Source organism: Meleagris gallopavo, chromosome 25 (genome assembly GCF_905368555.1).
Source record: "Meleagris gallopavo chromosome 25, MGAL_WU_HG_1.1, whole genome shotgun sequence".
Taxonomy (NCBI): domain Eukaryota; kingdom Metazoa; phylum Chordata; class Aves; order Galliformes; family Phasianidae; genus Meleagris; species Meleagris gallopavo.
The window spans coordinates 3,011,392-3,028,939 of NC_139428.1; the positions used below are offsets into that span (position 1 = coordinate 3,011,392).

Consider the following 17,548-nt stretch of genomic DNA (forward strand, 5'->3'; position numbering starts at 1 on the left):
GCAGCACGTGGACATCATCCTGCTCTCCTTCCAACCCTCCAGATGGGACCTGCAGACTGGCCGCAGCCCAGACTGAGTGATTAAGTGCCACTGACAATAGAAACTCCATGTACAGTATTGAACTTTATTTATTATCTTAATTGGTTTTTATGCTAAGATGGAGTCATTGCTGGGAAATGCATTTCAAAGCGTCTCAAAACCTGCTACCCCACATTATTCTCAAATAAAAGGAGAAAGTGCACCTTGCCATGATTTCCAGGCAGCAATAGAGATACTGAGAGGTGGGAGCAGAAGCTGAGATGAGCACAAGGCAGGACGAGAGGAGAATATAGGAAGGAGGAGAAGGTCAGACGCTGGGTGTGGGCACCTGTATCCCCAGCATTTCAGAGCGCAGGGCCAACCCAAGCTCCAGTTGGTGCCAACTGCTGTGCATCATTCCATCTTCCAGAGCTGGGCTGAGAACACAAACTCCTTTTCCAGCTGCCGACAGGGCTGGGATTTAAACACAGGGAATTAGATTTGAAAAGCTCCGTATCTCATTAATAATCTGTCGAGCCATTAAGTGCACTCAATAAAGATTTTACCACCATTTTTTTGCCATTGCAGGAGCAAATTACAGGACCATCCTCCCAGCCTTGGGGTAATGGTACAAGCGGCTTTCCCTGCGGTCAGCTGAGGAAACAGCCAGGTATCCCACGCCAGGGGCATCGTTTAAAAAACAATTACTGCAGAGCAGATGAGAAATACTTTTTATCTTTGGCCTTGATTGCATTTCAAAACTGATACCTTCTTCCTCCCACCGTTTCATTTACATATCAAAATAATTGCCTCTGCAATTCAGCAGATCTCTGCAGCGCTGCCTGCCAAGAGCTGGGCAGAGCTGGGCACAACACTGCTCACCATGGGGCACAGAAACACTTCAGCACAGCCCAACCTGAAGAAATGTCCTCACAAAGAAGCTGATAAAAGGCAAATGTCATGCCTACGGTGACATGAAACCCCCTCAAGTTCTTTTCTTTTTATCAGCTCAGATAAATACTGAAAACCTCCCGTGTTATTTGTGTTTTGTGCAAAAACAGAAAATGCAGAAGGGCTTGGAGAGAAAGGTGATAGAAGAAGGACGAAAAATGTGGGAGAGCAGAGAGAGATGGAGACATTTTGTTGGACAGATTACCAAAACTTCGTGCTTCTGGATGATGCAGCAAGCTTGCCAGAAACAAAAAGAATCACAAAACCCCGAACAATCAACACAACAGCCTGAAACCCCACAAGGATTAACCTTCTGCAATAGTAGGAAGAGAAAATCTTCTTGTCGGGAGTTCTGAAGCCCTTAATAAATCTTCTGTTAAAAAAAAGAAAGAAAGAAAGAAATCATGAGCTACGTCTCATTTGCCCCAATGATAGCCTGTCTCCTTGAGATCTAATGGGAAACTTAATGACCCCAGAATTTTACTCCTGCACAAAGTGCTCCTGCAGGACCTGGTAAGTGTTCAGAGATGACGGAGCTCAGACAGCCCCTGACACGGCTGCAGTAAGGTCAGCCAGGCTGCGGGGCTGTCAGCCCCACCAGCAGCAGCAATAACCCCAGCACGTTGTCCTGGGGCTGATCCATGCAGGGCAGGGATGGAACCCCTGAGCCAGGCTCTGACAGAGCTGGGCAGCACTGAGCATGGCTGCAGGAGATAGATGTATGCAATCTCTGAACCCAAAATGCAAGACAAAGTAATAATAATTTGCATCTTCCAAGGCTGCAAAGGGAAAAGTCCTCTGATTCTACTAATCACCTACAGAGAAATTTGGCACAAATCAACCGCTGTAAGCTTTCTCAGGGATGTGGTTAGTGGTCATGGTGGGGGTGGGATGACAATTGGACTTGGCGATCTTTGAGGTCTTTTCCAACCGTAACAAGTCTGTGAGTCTATGATTCTGAAGTTCAGTAGCTAACAGAAGAAATGTTTTATTGTCTCGCTTGCTCAGTAAGGTGCTGCCATGCCCTCTGCGAAATTACAAGAGACAGGAACAGATCTTGCCCAAACAACATCTCCATCGATGCAAATTCACATAGATAAAATGAATTATTTCCTCTTCCACAAAGAAAGAAAACTGTAAAGCACCACAGCAGGAGAGCCACAGCCCCACGACAGCCCCCCATGGAGCAGCATTGCACAGTATGAGCACGTGGGCACCTCCTTCCTCTTCTCCCTGCTGTGCTGCTGTGACTCTGCCATGCACAGGGACGGCCCCAGTGATGGATTCCCTTGGTAGCAGCACAAGCTCTTTTAATAAAACAAAGAAAAGGGAAATAAATCCCTCGGCTCATTTTTAAAACTGCTTTCCCTTCCCTCTATGAGCATCTCTCAGCCCTGCCACGATCCTGTGAGGGTTTTCTCCATTAATGCATGCCCAGGTTTGGCATCTCTGCACTTCAGCCTGGTGCGAACACAACTAAAAGCTCCTTGCTGCAGCCCCCAACCCTCCCTGGAGTGGTAGCAGAGATTCTCCACCTTCATCTGAAGGTTTTTCATCTTCCTGACTTAAGACTCTGCAAAGATCCATCAGACCCAAAGAGACACCCTGAGTTTGAGCCCTGCACAAACATCAGAGAGCCGAGCAACGCAAAGAGAACCTTCTGCTCAGCACCGCGGATGCAGGTGGCTGTGAATGCTGTTCATGGGACCAAAGGAAAACGCTCCGTGATTTACCTCACAGCAAGTTTTGCAGGGAGATGTGTCAGTGTGCAGCTGCAGAGGACCGCGGTGCGATTTGCTTTTCTATCTTTGCCTTAATTGCTCACTTACAGGAGGCTGTAAAAGCTGAATGTAGTTTGTTGCGTAAGTTGTTGCGAGTTATTCCAAATGCTGGCTGCTTTCAGATCTCCCGTCAGAAAAAAGGTCTTCTGGTGAAATCTACGGGGAGATCTTGGCGACCTGCATTCAGGGTGACTAACAACCAATGCATTGACACACGGGGCATTGCTTCAGAAAGCCACTGGTGTTGGTGGATCCCATTGGGAAAGAGGAGAGTTCCCATTAAGAACCGGACCGCTATTTATTTCTTGGTGAGCACAGCAACAGCAACAAAAGAGCAGGCGTTCAGTTGCAGAGCTGAGCACAAATAGCCCCTGATAAGGCTGAGGTGATAGCTCTCCTTCCAGCTGTCACCCAGCCAAGCCAATTGCCTTTGAAGAACCTGTGACTACGTATGTTATAATTTGATGGAAAATAATACCATGACCTATTAGAGACGGGAAAGCTGGAGGTCTCACAGGTCACCAAGTAAATGTGAGGTAGCTCTATGGATATAATCATTTAAGACCTGAAAGTGAAAGTAATGGATGAACACTGGATTTCAATTATCCTTAGATAATTCAAATTACTTTAAATAGATAGCTGACCTACTAAAACCTGCCCAGTTCCTAGTCCTGCATTTGCTGGCCAATTCAGATAACGACTATTTGATCCTCTTCTTTTTCTTTTTACATGGAACGGTGAATTTGTTAATAGCAGTGAAGGGTTTCTTTTTGAGTCACCCACTGCTCAACATCTCCCCATGTTAAATACAGTTGTTACAGCACTGACATTTGCAACTTGAAAAGTTAAAGTTGTATTGGTGGCATTTCTCCGGGAGCAAGCATGCTCATTTACAGCATGGGATGAGGGGAACAGCTGGGTGCTTCGCTTCAGGACTAACTTGTGTACTCATTTTCCATCACCTCGCTGGCTAGTTTAAAATTAACCTTGTGCAGCCTCAGAGAAGGAAGAAAAGGTTTAATTGCATGACTAATGAACGCCAGGGATACAGCCAGGATCTGCACACCTGCTGTGTTACAGACCATTTCTGGAGTTTAGTGTAATTATTGCGTTATTGCTATCATTTGTATTATGTTAAGATACAGGAGCTCTCCTCCTGTACCAAAATCCCGCTGTGCCAGGCAGGACAGCGATGTACAACAAAATGATCACCTGCAACCAAAAGGCAGAGGGTGGCTTTGCTGTGCCCACGTTTCCTGGCTTGAGCCCACTTCTCCTCTCCAGCAAACCTGGCTCCTGCAGTGAGTGCAAGTACAGGGCTGAGGCTGTGCCTGATTGGAAGCAGCAGAGCTCAAGTGGAGGTTGCAGTGGACAGCCAACAGTTAAACCTGCAAGGAATGTCACTCTCAATGTTAGAGCACCTAATAATATGCATCCCTATAATGCCAAACCATGTATTCAAGAAACAGAGTGGACAAAATGATGGAATGGTGGAGAAAGAAAGCATTCCCAGCTGGGTAGGACACCAAATTTCAGGCATCTGGATGAGCAACCAGAAGGTTCCATGTGGGTGAGGAGCAGCCCATGGCTTAGGAGCACTCCATATGTGCTGGTGAGCATCACTCAGGCTACTGAGTGCATTCTGAAACCTTTCAGCCACGCAATGCATTCCCAGGGCTGGCAGGGAGCACATTTTTGTGCTGGAGCATCCTAGTGCACGATGGGGTGGAATATTTTGGAAGGAGAAGATGGGATGCACCTGCTGAAGACTCTTCCAGCTACGTTCCAGCTACATCTGCTGCACAGGTAAACGTCCCAATAATTTGCTAACAGACAATTGATTCGAGCAGTTTACAGAGTCAAGGGAGATGTATGGAGACAAGATGCGACTTCGCTGACTTCATTTATCGCTCCTAATTGCTAAGCAAATGATGAGTGGAAAAACACTCGCTGCCTCCTGTGAGCAACTGGTTCCTAAAGTTACACAAGATTTAATTTGCTGCGGGAAGGAGGGATGGTGAGGACCCAAATTTAAGGAAACTTCGAAGCTGGAACATTATTAGAGACTATTGTCAATGCTGAAAATGCATCACTAAAGCTGACAGCTAGAGCTAGGTTTGGACAAGGCATGTCAGTTTTCTGCAAGACCATAAAAAAGGCTTCTCAGAGTGAAATCAATTCTTTTAAAAATACCGAAAGTCCCCACATTTTGCAGCACATATTAAGATGTGGATTAATATAATTGCATTGCTACTAATCTCAATGCTTGCATGCTTAATCAGACAGCTGACAAGCTTTTCAATTAGAGACATTACATTAAGTTGCTGGAGCCTCAGATTTTTTATCCTTGCATTTATCCTGGCATTTGAATGGGGACTTCGCAGGGCGCTGGATTTCAGCCTGGTACCCAAGGACATGAGCATCCATCCCTGCAAGTCAGCTATGGGGCACGAGCCCACTCAGCCCTCAGTGGCCAAATCCAAAGCACATCACCCTTTGATGCAGGATGTATGCTTTAATTAATCACTTCCAATTATGCTACAAATGGTCCTAAACTTAGAAGAAATAATATAAAAACCAAACCAGAAGTGCAGGCTCTCAGCTGCTGTATCTGTGAACATCTGGTGCCCTTTGCAAGATGATTAACGGTACCGTTTTCTCCTGATCAGCCCCTTACTAAATACAGGACCTTCCAGGCTGGTATTGGTTAATATTAATAGGGGAGTTTTGTGTTAATTGACTAAGAGAAAGATGAATGAAATCAGCCTTGTAAGAGAGAAAATGATCCTCAATGCTTCCACTGGGGATATCTTCTGCATGCCTGCATCCATTAAGTTCTCTATAATTTTATTTAGCAACTCAACCTAGGAAACATTAAGCCCATTGACTTTGCAAATAACTCCTGAATTCACCTGAAAACCTGCCTGGATTTTTCACATGCATTCTGCAGTACTCGTACTGTTGCAATTCCTGGTAATTTAACAGCGATTTCCTTTCCCTTTCCATCCCACACCTCAGAAACAGCAGCTTCCAATGCCATGGCACAGCGACACTGTGCAGTAACAGATGAAGAGGAGCAGCAGGAGGGGCACAGCAGAGGACTCAGATTTGAGGTGTCTGATCCCAGCCCCCCAGCTTCTCGCTGTGCTGATTCCAGCTCCCCATACTCCTTGCTTACCAGATGCCGATGGAGCTGTCTTGAGAGGGAGGGGGTGAATCCCAGCTGGAAACATTTTATTAATTTGGGGTGGTCTTTCAAAAGCTCACCGTTCACTTGGTATTTTCACAGGGCAATTAAATGGGAGGAAACATGAATCCTTCACAGCTCATTGAACCATCTAGTGTCGGAGCCATCAAGGCACACATCCTTCTTGCTGCCCCATTCTGCCACGTTAAAGAGGCATTTAGTGGCCATTTTACATTTCAGATGGAGATGTCTCAAACAGAACTGGTTGCTTTCTTTTGCCAGACTGCATCGGTCACACCCTCTCCATAATAAAACACCTTCAAGGTGAATTGATTTAAGAATATTTAAACCACAGCAAAAGCAGCAAACCCTGCAAGAAACAGCTTCTGCATCTCTCATTGGAATTTGTGCTTGGGAAGGTTTCTGATTTTTTTTTTATTTTTTTTTGGGGGGGGGGAGGGGAGGGAAGGGGTTGGGGGGTTGGGGAAGGGGGTGGGGCTAAAAGAGAGCTCTTTTCAAGCCAGCTCTCTAAAATCTGGCTAAAACAGCATCTCATGTGAGTCCACAGAAGTGAGCCCTTCATGTCCCCTGCGAGTTCTGCCTTCCTGGTTTCAGAGCAGAAGCACAGAACTTCCTCTTTTCCTCAGACTCAGACTTGATACTCCAACTGGAACCTGCAAAGTGGCAAAGCTTTTCCTAAGGATCATCTGTGCATGTTCTCAAACCACATCTCTTCCACTCAAAGAAACTTGGAGGAGCAGCTCCGTTCTGGTGGAAGTTGCACTCCAGGTGAAAGCTGCTGCTCTGCTGGCTCAGATCTGTGTGTGATCAACAGAATACGTTGAGTCCCTGACAACAATCTAACCTTACTTCCAGCCACCCAAGCAGTTTGTCTTTCACAGAATAATGTTCCTTCCCCAGAAGATCAATTTTATTTTGGCTGCCCTCTCAAACTGCTGCCCCTGATGTTTGTGCTGAGCTTCTCAGGAACTTCCCAGCTGAAACACTGCTGCTCAGACAGATTGAATCGGAGAAGTGGGAAGACAAAGAGCCTGCACGCAATATAGTTTGGTTGTGGTTGGACTTGATGATCTTTAACATCTTTTCCACCCTGAGCAATTCTATGATTCTATGCCCTGGCTGTTACGGGTAAAGACAGAGATAGGGAGAGAAGGAGAGAAACTCTCCCGGGTAGCAACGGCAATAGGATGAGAGGTGATGGCCTTAAGCCATTCCAGAGGAGGCTCAGGTTGGATATAAGGAAACATTTATTTGCAGAAATACTGGTGATGCAGTGGCACAGCTGCTCGGGGAGTGGTGGAGTCACCGTCCCTGGAGGTGTTCAGTGACCATGGAGATGTGGCACTGAGGGACGTGGTTACGATGAGTTGGGGTTGGACTTGGTGATTCTAGAGGTCTTTTCCAACCTCAATCATTCTGTGATTTGATGAAACACAAGAGAGGTACAGGCAGAGCACATCGCAATACCACCTGGTTTCTGTGGAAGGCACAGATAAGAGGAGGTGGCTCCTTGCTCCACAGAGGCACAGCCCTTTGCCCACTCTTCTGATGTATTTATTTCCCCCCTCCAGCCAGTGATATGTTTTCCACTCCGCCAGCAACGTGTCTGCTTTATGGCGAGTAAGATGACGGGACAGAGGGATGAGGCATTAATAGGAAGGAGACAGGAGCAAGAGACTGAGCAAAACGCAGAAATGACTTGAAAACCTAAGGGGAGGGAAGCCGGCGAGAGAAATTTCTGTCTGTTAAACACGATCGATGCCTGCTGACATCAATCACTGCGAGCTGGGTGCACTGATGGATGTTTCCTCCCTGTCTGCAGTGAAGACAAATGGGTGCAGGCAGGGAACGGCTCGACCACTGCGTGGAACCCAAGGGAAGGCAATCCAGGCTGGGGAAGGCACAACACAGCCACTCTCAGGTGGCCCAGAAGACTGAGACATCATTTATTAGATAATTTCTTAATTAATTTTTTGAAACTAATACAGATCATTGCTGGAAGAAGATGATTTGTCAAAAGTGGTCCCTTTTGCGGGAACAAAGCGGCTGCAGAGAAATCTCCTAGTGGGTTCCTGAGCTCCGGGAAGGGCTCTGATGGAAATGGCAAGGATCCAGGCTTCTGCAGAGCCCCATCCTGCCGTGGCTCCCAGCCCTACAGGAGTAACAGGCTGAAAACCTCTTTTTTTCCATGAGAACTCCCATAGCAAAAGCACAAAGCGTTTCTGGGAACAAAGCACCTAAATCTGACTGATCAGCCATGTGCCATTTTGTATTGAATACCACATTACCATCAATTCAAACTAAAAGAGGGGAAATTTAGATTAGACATAAGGAAAAGGTTTTTCATGATAGGAGTGATGTGCCATCAGCACAGGTTGCAGAGAGGAGGTGGGTGCCCCATCCCTGGAGACACCCCAGGTCAGGCTGGACCAGGCTCTGAGCATCTGATCAAACTGCAGAAGCCCCTGTGCATTGCATTGCAGAGGAGTTGGACCAGATGGCTGTTAAGTGTCCCTTCAAACTCAAACCATTCTGTGTTTCTGTGACTCGGCGATCAAGTGCAAGTGAACACTTCTGCTTGTTTATGTAAAATAAATACACAAAACAAGAACATTCTCAAGTCGGAAAGCATAAAAAAAGCTCCAGAGCCCTCAGTTTTCTTTGTTTTGTGCAACACAAGAAAAAGCTCTCCTTCCCTCCTTCCTTCATCCACACCCTTTGATTTGTCTGAGTTTACAGTGACAGTTGGGAATCCCCCCAGAGGTGTCTGTACATCAGAGGAACCAGGACCTGGATTTAAAGACATTTCTCTTGCTTTATGGCTGCTGTGGGATCCTGGTCCAAATCCTCTTTCTTCCAGGCCACACGTGTTCTCAGTACAGCCGTTCCAGAGACTCAAATGCTGCAGTTTCTCTATGCTGGGAGAGCACAGAGCTGAGAACCGGTCCTGTAGTCTTGGCCAGGCTGAGGGCTTGGGTAAATCCTGCAACGAGGTGCTCCCTTAACCACTTTCTCTGCTTCAGATTTAAAGCCTTCAATGACTTCTTGAAGGTGAATTCCTAACCTTCCCTGTTTAAAGGAAAATACCAACCCATCTTCTCAAAGACAAACGGCTGCTATAGGATGGAGGTGCCTGCTGTGAGCCCAGGTGTGCTGTGAAGGATGCCAGTTCAGGCTCTGGCGCCTGATCTGATACAAACCTCTCTGTGGCTCTAATGCAGCCCGATGCCATGCTGCCCCAGGGCTGACACCTCTCAGAAAGGCTTCAAGGCTCAGTTCCTGGCAGCAGACAACAAGAAGGATGTCTTGGGAGTCGGCTAAACACGAGAATGATGGAGCCTGGGTAAGAATTCAGATCTCACACGAGGTAATGTCTGGACTTCAAATCAATGGCTGTAAAGAGAACCACAGAAGGGTGCAGCGATGGCAGCAAACTGCAGATAATTCCTCTCCATCACAGCACAGACATCCCCAGGCCTCCACAACCACATCACTGCTGCAGGGCCCACCCAAGGATGGCTGACATTTAAACATTCTCTCTCAGACAAAAATTGCCCATTCCTCCCCAGAACAAACCTGCAATTTTTTCAGAGCTGAGGCCACAAAGTTCAGGTGTTTCAATTCAGAAGTGAGGACAAAATTGTTTACTCTGCACTGGAGAAGCAAGGCACAGCAGAAGCAGCTCTGATGATAGCCTGCTCCTTCTGCAACAGAGGTTATAACTTGTTTTTAATCACTGTTTGCTCTCTTTTATTTCTTGTTTCATTTTCAGCTGCTCAAGGCAAGAGCTAAAGTCAATTTACTGTACATATAGATTACCTGCTGCTTCAGGGTAACTGATGGGAAAGGTCTCGGGCTGTGATGAAAGGAGATGGCAAAGAGGATCAGCAGCTACAGCAGCTTGCTCCAGGTCAGAGTGCACACATGGTGCTGGCTGTGACACCTCTGCCACGTGCAAGGCCCACGGTGAACACTGTATGAGGTTTCCTGTGTGTCCTGGCAAACCCTGGGACTGAGTCAGCACTCCTCACATGAGCAATGCCCAGCTCTCTCCAGCTTTGAGCCAGAACCATTTCAACATAAGTCAGAGGTTGGTTTTGAACCTCCCACACCTGAAGGCACAATCCTGCCTTGTGAGCTCGGTTGGGATGAGCCCCCACATTTCTCCACTGGTTCCTTTACATTTCCTCGGGGCAGCAACCACAGTTACAAGCATCCAACCCATCCCCAGCTAACACCACAAAACTCTGGACAAAGCTCTGTAGCAACCTTGATCCTAGATCTTAATTACTCCCATCCCACACCCAATTTGGGAGAGGCACAGAGGCCAGAACGATGATTTGAATTCCATGTGAGAATCAGGCGCACCAGCATCCCATCCATGCAAAGCATCAAAGGGACAGCAGGAGGACGAAGCAGCACCTCACTCAGTTCCTAATGCTCCAGCTTTATCCCCCTGCTCCTCCTGCCTTTCCCTGCATTGGCAAATTGTGCACAGCCCTCGCTCCTCGCCTGCTCCCTGCTCCTTTCTGCCACTGCTGCCAGCTGCAAGAGCGGCACCGGTTTGTGAGATGCTGCAGTGCCATCTTCAGACAGGAGGGCAGCAGCCACATCCGTGGGATGTTTTGTCGTACAAATAGGAGGAGGGGAAAAAAAAACAAATAATGAAAATCTGCCCACATCCAGATCTGTGCAGAGGGAATGTGTGTCCGGAGGCTGGGAAAGCATTTGCAGTTGTCATCACAGGAATCAAGCAGCACTGCTCCTGCCATCTCCTGATCCCAAAGATACAGCAGAGAACAAGAGCTGAAGCTCTGCGTGGCCCTGGGAAGGCTAAAGCACAGAGATGGTGGGATTCAACTGCATTAAACAGTGCAGGGGTTCCATGAGAAGGAATTCCCTCTCTCCCCTCTGATTCAGCATGCTCAGGTGCAGTATTGCAATGCACATCTTACCACCTTCCTCCTCTTGCACCCTCCCAGCAAGCTGCAGGATATCATTTTATCCCATTCTGCAGCAGCAAAACAAGTGGGCTGGAGACCTCACTTCCCAACCATGCATCCCAGCCCCCCTCCCCATCACCCTGTGCCAGCCCCTGCCACCTCCTGATCCGAGCTTCAGCATTTTGGGGGGGCAAATCAGTGAAGTGATGGAGAGAAAAGTGTCAGAGAAGGAGGGTGTGGGCTCAGGTCTGCACCCCTTCTTTTTAACTCAGTGCCACATCAGTAACCACCAACAGCACGGGTGGATGGAGCCCACCGGTAAATGATGCACGTGGCTTTGCAGAGCACTGATCGGGAGGGGGTTGGTGCTAAGAGACTTTCAGACTCTGAAAGCCAGGGCCCTTAACACATATTTTTTTCCTCACAGCACTCGTTATTTGGGCCAATTTTTGGTAATTTCAGTAATTTTGGCCTGCTTACAGACATCGCTGCCACTGAAAACCAATTCTGAGCCCAGGAGACTGCAACACTATGGAGCTTTAGGGAAGGAAAGCAAATGGCTGCAGGATTTCCCTGGATGCTGCCTTATCCCCATGGGCTCTGACCCTCCTGAGCTGCAAAACACATCTGAAGGAGGGGATTGGGTGAGCTCAGGAGTGGATTTCTGCGGCAGCTCCATGGAGCTGAGAGCATTTCTAGCAGCACAAACACTGGATCCTCTCAGAAAGGTATTCACCTCACCTGAATTTGGGCGGTATGAAGTTTAATTTTCTTTTTTTTCAGATTGAGCTAGTTATCACACTTCTCTCTGTAGTTAATGGAGAGAAATAAGAGCTGCTAGAGGGCAATTCCTCTGACCCGTTGTTAACACTTGTCTCAGCATGAGAGAAATAGCCCTCTGGAGAGGCTGCCTTCTGCACTGACTGTAAAAAGACAAGGATGAGCAGCTCAATCTCTCAAGCCCAATTTTTTGACAAATCCCATATGAAATGCAGGTGGGACTGCCCAGCCAGCAGCACCCCGGGCTCATTGATTTCCTAGGGCTGCAGGGAACTGGGACCAGAAGAGCTGCACACAACCAAAACCTTTCACTAGCTTAAAGACCTGGACTTTTCCTTCAAAAGCTCCACGCTGAATAGTTACTATTATTTTTCACACAGACTTCATTTGATTTGATTCCCTGAAGAACGTCTGGGGAGCACTGGAGGAACAGAAGAAGGGCTACAGCTCTGTGCTCATCCCCACTGCTCCTGGGTGAGGTGTGAGGAGCTGTGTGGCAGCCCCAGCCCTGAGCAGGGCATGTGGTGGGCACAACCCAACCTGTCCCCACCAGTGGCCCCAACCCAAGGGATGCACAGAGGACAGCCCCTATTCCTGCTCTGGTGCCTTAATAAACCTCAACTAACTGCCCCAGGCTATCACAGATGCATGAATGTAGCTTGCTGCCTTGCTGCAACAGAAATCAATGCTGGGGCAGTTTGGCAGGTGAGTAATGAGGCAGCAATCTCAGATCCCAAACTGAAAAACAGTTCATCTCCAAAACCCACTTTCATTCTGCCACCATGGCAACTTTTAACAGCCTTAATTGCTTCTTATTTTAACACACAAGGAATAAAACCTCTGTGATCTTTCTACTACTTTATTATTATCAAAAACTCATTAAAACAAAAATTAAATGCAGCAAGCACAACTGTGTGTGTGTGTTTGGGGGGAGGGGGTTCAGCTTTTGTTACACCTGTAAATCCTGTAACATAGATCTCTGCCACTCCTCTAACAACTGTCAGAAGGTTGTAAGGAACACATGAACATTTGCTTGCTCATGGCTCTGCCCCCTCCAGGATCTCTCATTAAAGGAATCTACATCTCCTTCCAGACTGCATGCAAACCAGCAAGCCAACAGCCAACGCTGTCCTCTGATGTTTCTCTCTCCGTGCACAAAAATTAGCACATTAGGCTGGAAATTCAACTGCAGAGAATTGCTCTAAGGCCTGCCTGCACACCCGCAGCTGTGCAGTACCACAGCACAGAATTTATCCCTGATTTTGTCGTGCTTATCGTGGTGTTGCCACTAACAGACTGCAGCCAAATCTTTGCAACTTGCAGCGGAGTTGCAACCTAAAAGGCCAAACAGGTGAGGTTGCACTGGAGCCCTTTCCAGAGCTATGAGAAAAGTCATCTGTATCCCATCCCAACACAGACCTTGGCATGTGCAGGTCCTGGAAGCTCGCAGGATGTGCAGTGGGATGCAGCAGTGCTCTGTGGGTTGGGAGCACAGCCATCACCCAGCACAGTGAGTCCCAAAGACCATCACACCCTTCCAGCACCCCCAGCCATGGCACAGCTGCTCCCAGCAGCCCCACCTCACCTCCCTTCCCACAACAGCAGCTCATTTCTGAATCTTGGCAGAGTGCTTGTCTCTTCCCCAGGAACCTTGAGCAGTAAAGCCGGTGACCTCCCTGCTGCAAATTCACCTCCATGAATAACAATAAAACATACAATATTTTGCAATCTGCTTCCTATTCATTAGGACTTGCTGAATCTAATAAAGCTGCTACTGGACCAGCCACTCTTGTAGCTCACAACTCATGCTGAAAAATATAATTATATTGCAGTGAGGTTTGTAAACAACCCGAGCCTTGTTTATTATGAGCCTCTCTTTAAAATCCAATCAGATTAATTTTACATGCAACTTAAACTGCTGCTGCTGCTAATTTTAGGTAATGTACTTGATAAATTTCTCTTCTGTGGCTGGGTGGAAAAAGCCATACGGCAGCAGGATTCAGCTGGGGCTGCTGTCTGAGCACTGTACATCTGGGTCTGCACCTTAACCACACAGCTTTGCTTCTTTCCTCCCCAGAAGCTCAAGCCTTCTGCTATTCTCTTTGCTTCCCAGAAAGGATGGCTTTGCACACAAATAAGATTCTCCTCGATTGGAAACTTGGTTCAATTTGCACCCCGCCACAAGTTTGCTGCTGGCTTTGCAGCAACGTGTGGGAAACGCTGGGCTGATTCAAGCCTGACATTTCTGCACCTGGAAATGACATCTGATTCTGCCCCCCTCCCCTTCGTTCAGACCCAATTCAGGATCAGAGGATGCAAAAGCAATTGGAGTAAGCAAAGAGAAGATGGGTGCTGAATACCTAAGCAGGTTTGTATTTATCCTTAAGCATAGACTTTTTATTTTGAAAAAAAGTGAAAAGGGGAAAAAAGGAAGATTAAGTGAATTTAGCAAGAAGTTGGTCAATCCTTTAATACCAGGAGGTCAGAGCCATCCCACATGGATAATCAGTTTGCTTTCAATTTCTCCTCAGTGGGTTGCCGGTTGGAAAATCTCATTTCAAGACACAAAGAGTCAGGTCAGAGAAGTCACAGCTCCTAATTATGTGAAATGAAGTGGGACATAGTGGATTTGAAGCAATCTTGGCTGTAGGTATCTGTGGGAAAGTTTTCCAAAGCTGCCTTTAAGTGAGGATCGGATGGTATCTAACCTCAGGGTGGCTGTGAGATGGATCAGAGAAGCCTCCTTTCCCCTCACCCACAAGGAGCAAAACCAGGAAGCTGGAAAAATTCTCCAACCTCCAGCACACACATGGGTCAGGGACCTCTAAATGCTCCTCACACTCAAGAAACAACCTTAGAATCAAACACATTAAAAAAAAAAAAGTGATATTCTGCACTTAGATAATCAAGAGCACGTTCATACAGCTATCTGTACATATACAAACTTTTCCTCTGTGGCTGCTTAGGCCAGAAATGCTAACACTTGCTTCTTGTAATAAGCCATTTAGAATACCAAAAATCAAGAAAAGGCCCTAAAAAGATTTCAAACAAAGCTCACAATACCATAAACAGATTTAAAACTAACATTTATCCAACTTGCATCCTTTTTTTTCCCCCCATCAGAGATGGTATCCTAGATAAGGAAAGTATTCACCAACAATGTACAGGCAAGCTTTTAAGCACCTTAAAATTTTAATTGAATTAAAGGTGTGAATTTGAAGTGGTTACTCAGAATTGCATTAAGGTCCCTCATATGCACTTTCCACTCAGAAATAGAACTGCACTGATTTGATTTAGTTTAATTGATGCTGGATGCAAAGTAAGGCACGCTGACTAAGACCACTCTGAAGAGCAGAGTTCCCATGCTGGGATTTGATTTAATCTGATCCCAGAGCAAGCAATTCAGGCCATATATGTTTGCCTGGAGCGTGGATACCAAAGCCTGGATGCAGTTGCATCTGAACATGTCACTCAAACTCCTGAGAACTTAAATTTCTCAGCTGAAAAAGTTACCTTTGCTGAGCCCTTATTTTGAATGGGCTCCATCCTGCTGTCAGATCCTGTCTGATGTTCCCTCAGACCCCTCAATCTCTGCCATTTCTGTTTCTCACTCTCCTCCCCACATCTCAGCAGCAATTCTCTGTTGCATTTCCCAGCTGCCAGCGTTTTCTCTGGCTCGTGTCACATTGCTGTCCTGCCTCTGCCTGAGCAAGCCTCACCTGAATGCAGCAGCTTGCAGTGAGATTGTCCTGCGCTCTGTAATAAAGAGTAAGTGGATTAACCACGCTGCAGCAGTGCTCTGCAACAATGAATCTTGCATGGAATTACACTGCTTCGTGCCCCAGGTTCATGCTGTGCCTCATCACCGTTCATCTTCAACCCCCCCAGGCTGGGGAAGAGGTCTGGGCAGCACGTAGGGTGATGAGGGGGCAGGGGAATGGAGCAGTGATTTTTAATCTTAATAAGGAACACTGCAAGGTACCCAAAGGTTTGTCTTTAATGGGTTTACGGGAGATGCTTTGAGGTCAGCAGTGGTTGCAAGCCTTTTCACAGCTAGGATAAAACAGAATGAAAGTGCAACGTGTGTGTGCACACATTCACCACAGCCATAAAGTGCTGAGACACAAGCCAGGCATTACATCCTAACAGCTCTAGCACTGATAACAAAGGATGAAAAGGAACTACAAACTCCAGAACCAGGAAAAAAATGGGTACCACTTTGCTGTCACCATGATGGAGAAGCTGCCACGTGCCCAGCACAGCAGCCAGCACTGCACACACCAGGGCTGACTGAACCAGGGAACACCTGGGGGGCAAAAGCCATGCAAAGAGGAGCCCTGTGCCTTTGGCAGCAGCTCAGACACAGAACAGCCAGCGAGATAAACGACCGACTTAACTAAAAGCTTCACTCTTTTTCCTTTGTTTTGACTTTTTTTAAACTCTATTTGTTACAGCAGCAAAGCATCATAAAGTTGCACTCAAATTAAAACAATCCTCCAGCCTGGGGAACAGGAGCACAACAGGGCCATTCATTTCCAAGAGAAAAAGGGGGCAGGAAATCCAGCTAAGATTTATGCAGTTATTCCTCTGCAATTATCCAGAAGAGAGCAAAAGCCCACGGGTCAGCAGTACCTCATTCATTACAACACCCTGCCAGCTTCCCTTCTTAATTCTGGTTTACATTTTTGAGGCCCCAGGATGGGACAGCAGTGAGCTGCACTCATCCCCCTTAAAAAACACCACCAATTCTTCTGTGCTGTTGCCCTCCCAGTGTCAGAGGCATTAATTTCAACAAGGTAATAACCGTTTCCCACACCCTGGGTAGGAATAACAGCAGGAGTGGAGGAAGAAATTACCTGAGATATCTCCAGCAGCTTTCTGAAGGCACTGGTTGGACTGGGTGCCCTCTGGACGTCCTCAGCCTAACGCAGCCGTCATAACGATGCTGATTAGCAAAGAGCTTCGACACGTGTAGCCTGGGACAAAAGAGGTACATGAGGAACTGAGCTTTATGACCAAGGTTTTCTGGTTAATTAGAAGATCCTCCTCTTAAATTACTGCCACTTAGCCTGGGTGCACAGCACTAGCTTGCACCAGCTGAGGACACAGCCCTGAGCAGATTTAGCAAATGACAGTGATTTAGGCCCTAGGCAGCTCCTTCCAAGAAAGGGAAGATTTATTTATCAGTAAGTCAGAGCCGGTGCCCTTGTGCCCGCAGCAGGACTCCCATGGGCACACTGTGACTGGCAGCTCCCATCGATGCGTGAATGGGATTTTTCTTATATTTTTTATAAATTTCCCATTGCAGTGGACAGGTATTTTTCCCAGGGGCTGCAGGGAACCAAAGGAGAGCAGCAGTGCTAAACCTCACGGACTGAGGGACCGTGCTGACCGCAAAGTCAGCTCAGGTGGTGCAGTACTGATTTCATTGAGCTTCACACCAGAAACCACAGCAAATCAATATTTTTAGTATTCTTCCATCTGGAGATTAAGCTTAAGAACTTGTTCCTAAAGTCATTAATCGCACTGTAAGATAAAAATGCTACACGTTCTACTGAATTTTGAAGATGTAGTTCCAAGCCCCTTAATGGAAGCCATTGAAATGCCTCCGCAGCAATCCACAGCTTCTACTTTCACACTGATTCCTGAAAGCTTTATGAGGGTTCCTTCTGTTACAGCTCTGATGTGACCACTCTGCATCATATCACGCATTCTCTAGCAGGAAATGTTTCAGTGGAGGATTCCAAACGTTAAAGCTACAACGAAGAGATTCCAGACTGGGCTGTGAGAAGCATTCCAATTGAAATGATCTACACAGGTGTCCACCCCAATAAATAGAAAGGACTGACCTGTTCTTTTTTTAGGAT

General features: G+C 46.9%; 1 protein-coding gene across 1 annotated transcript in view; it reads right to left on the reverse strand.

Annotated features, from left to right (window-relative positions):
* Positions 1 to 16,660, reverse strand: part of LOC104914304 (uncharacterized) — a 187,812-nt gene extending 171,152 nt beyond the window's left edge. The window contains exon 1 of the transcript XR_014879629.1: positions 16,538 to 16,660. The gene's annotated coding sequence lies outside the window, so the exon portion shown is untranslated. The remainder of the gene's footprint in view (positions 1 to 16,537) is intronic.
* Between the last annotated feature and the right edge of the window lie 888 nt (positions 16,661 to 17,548).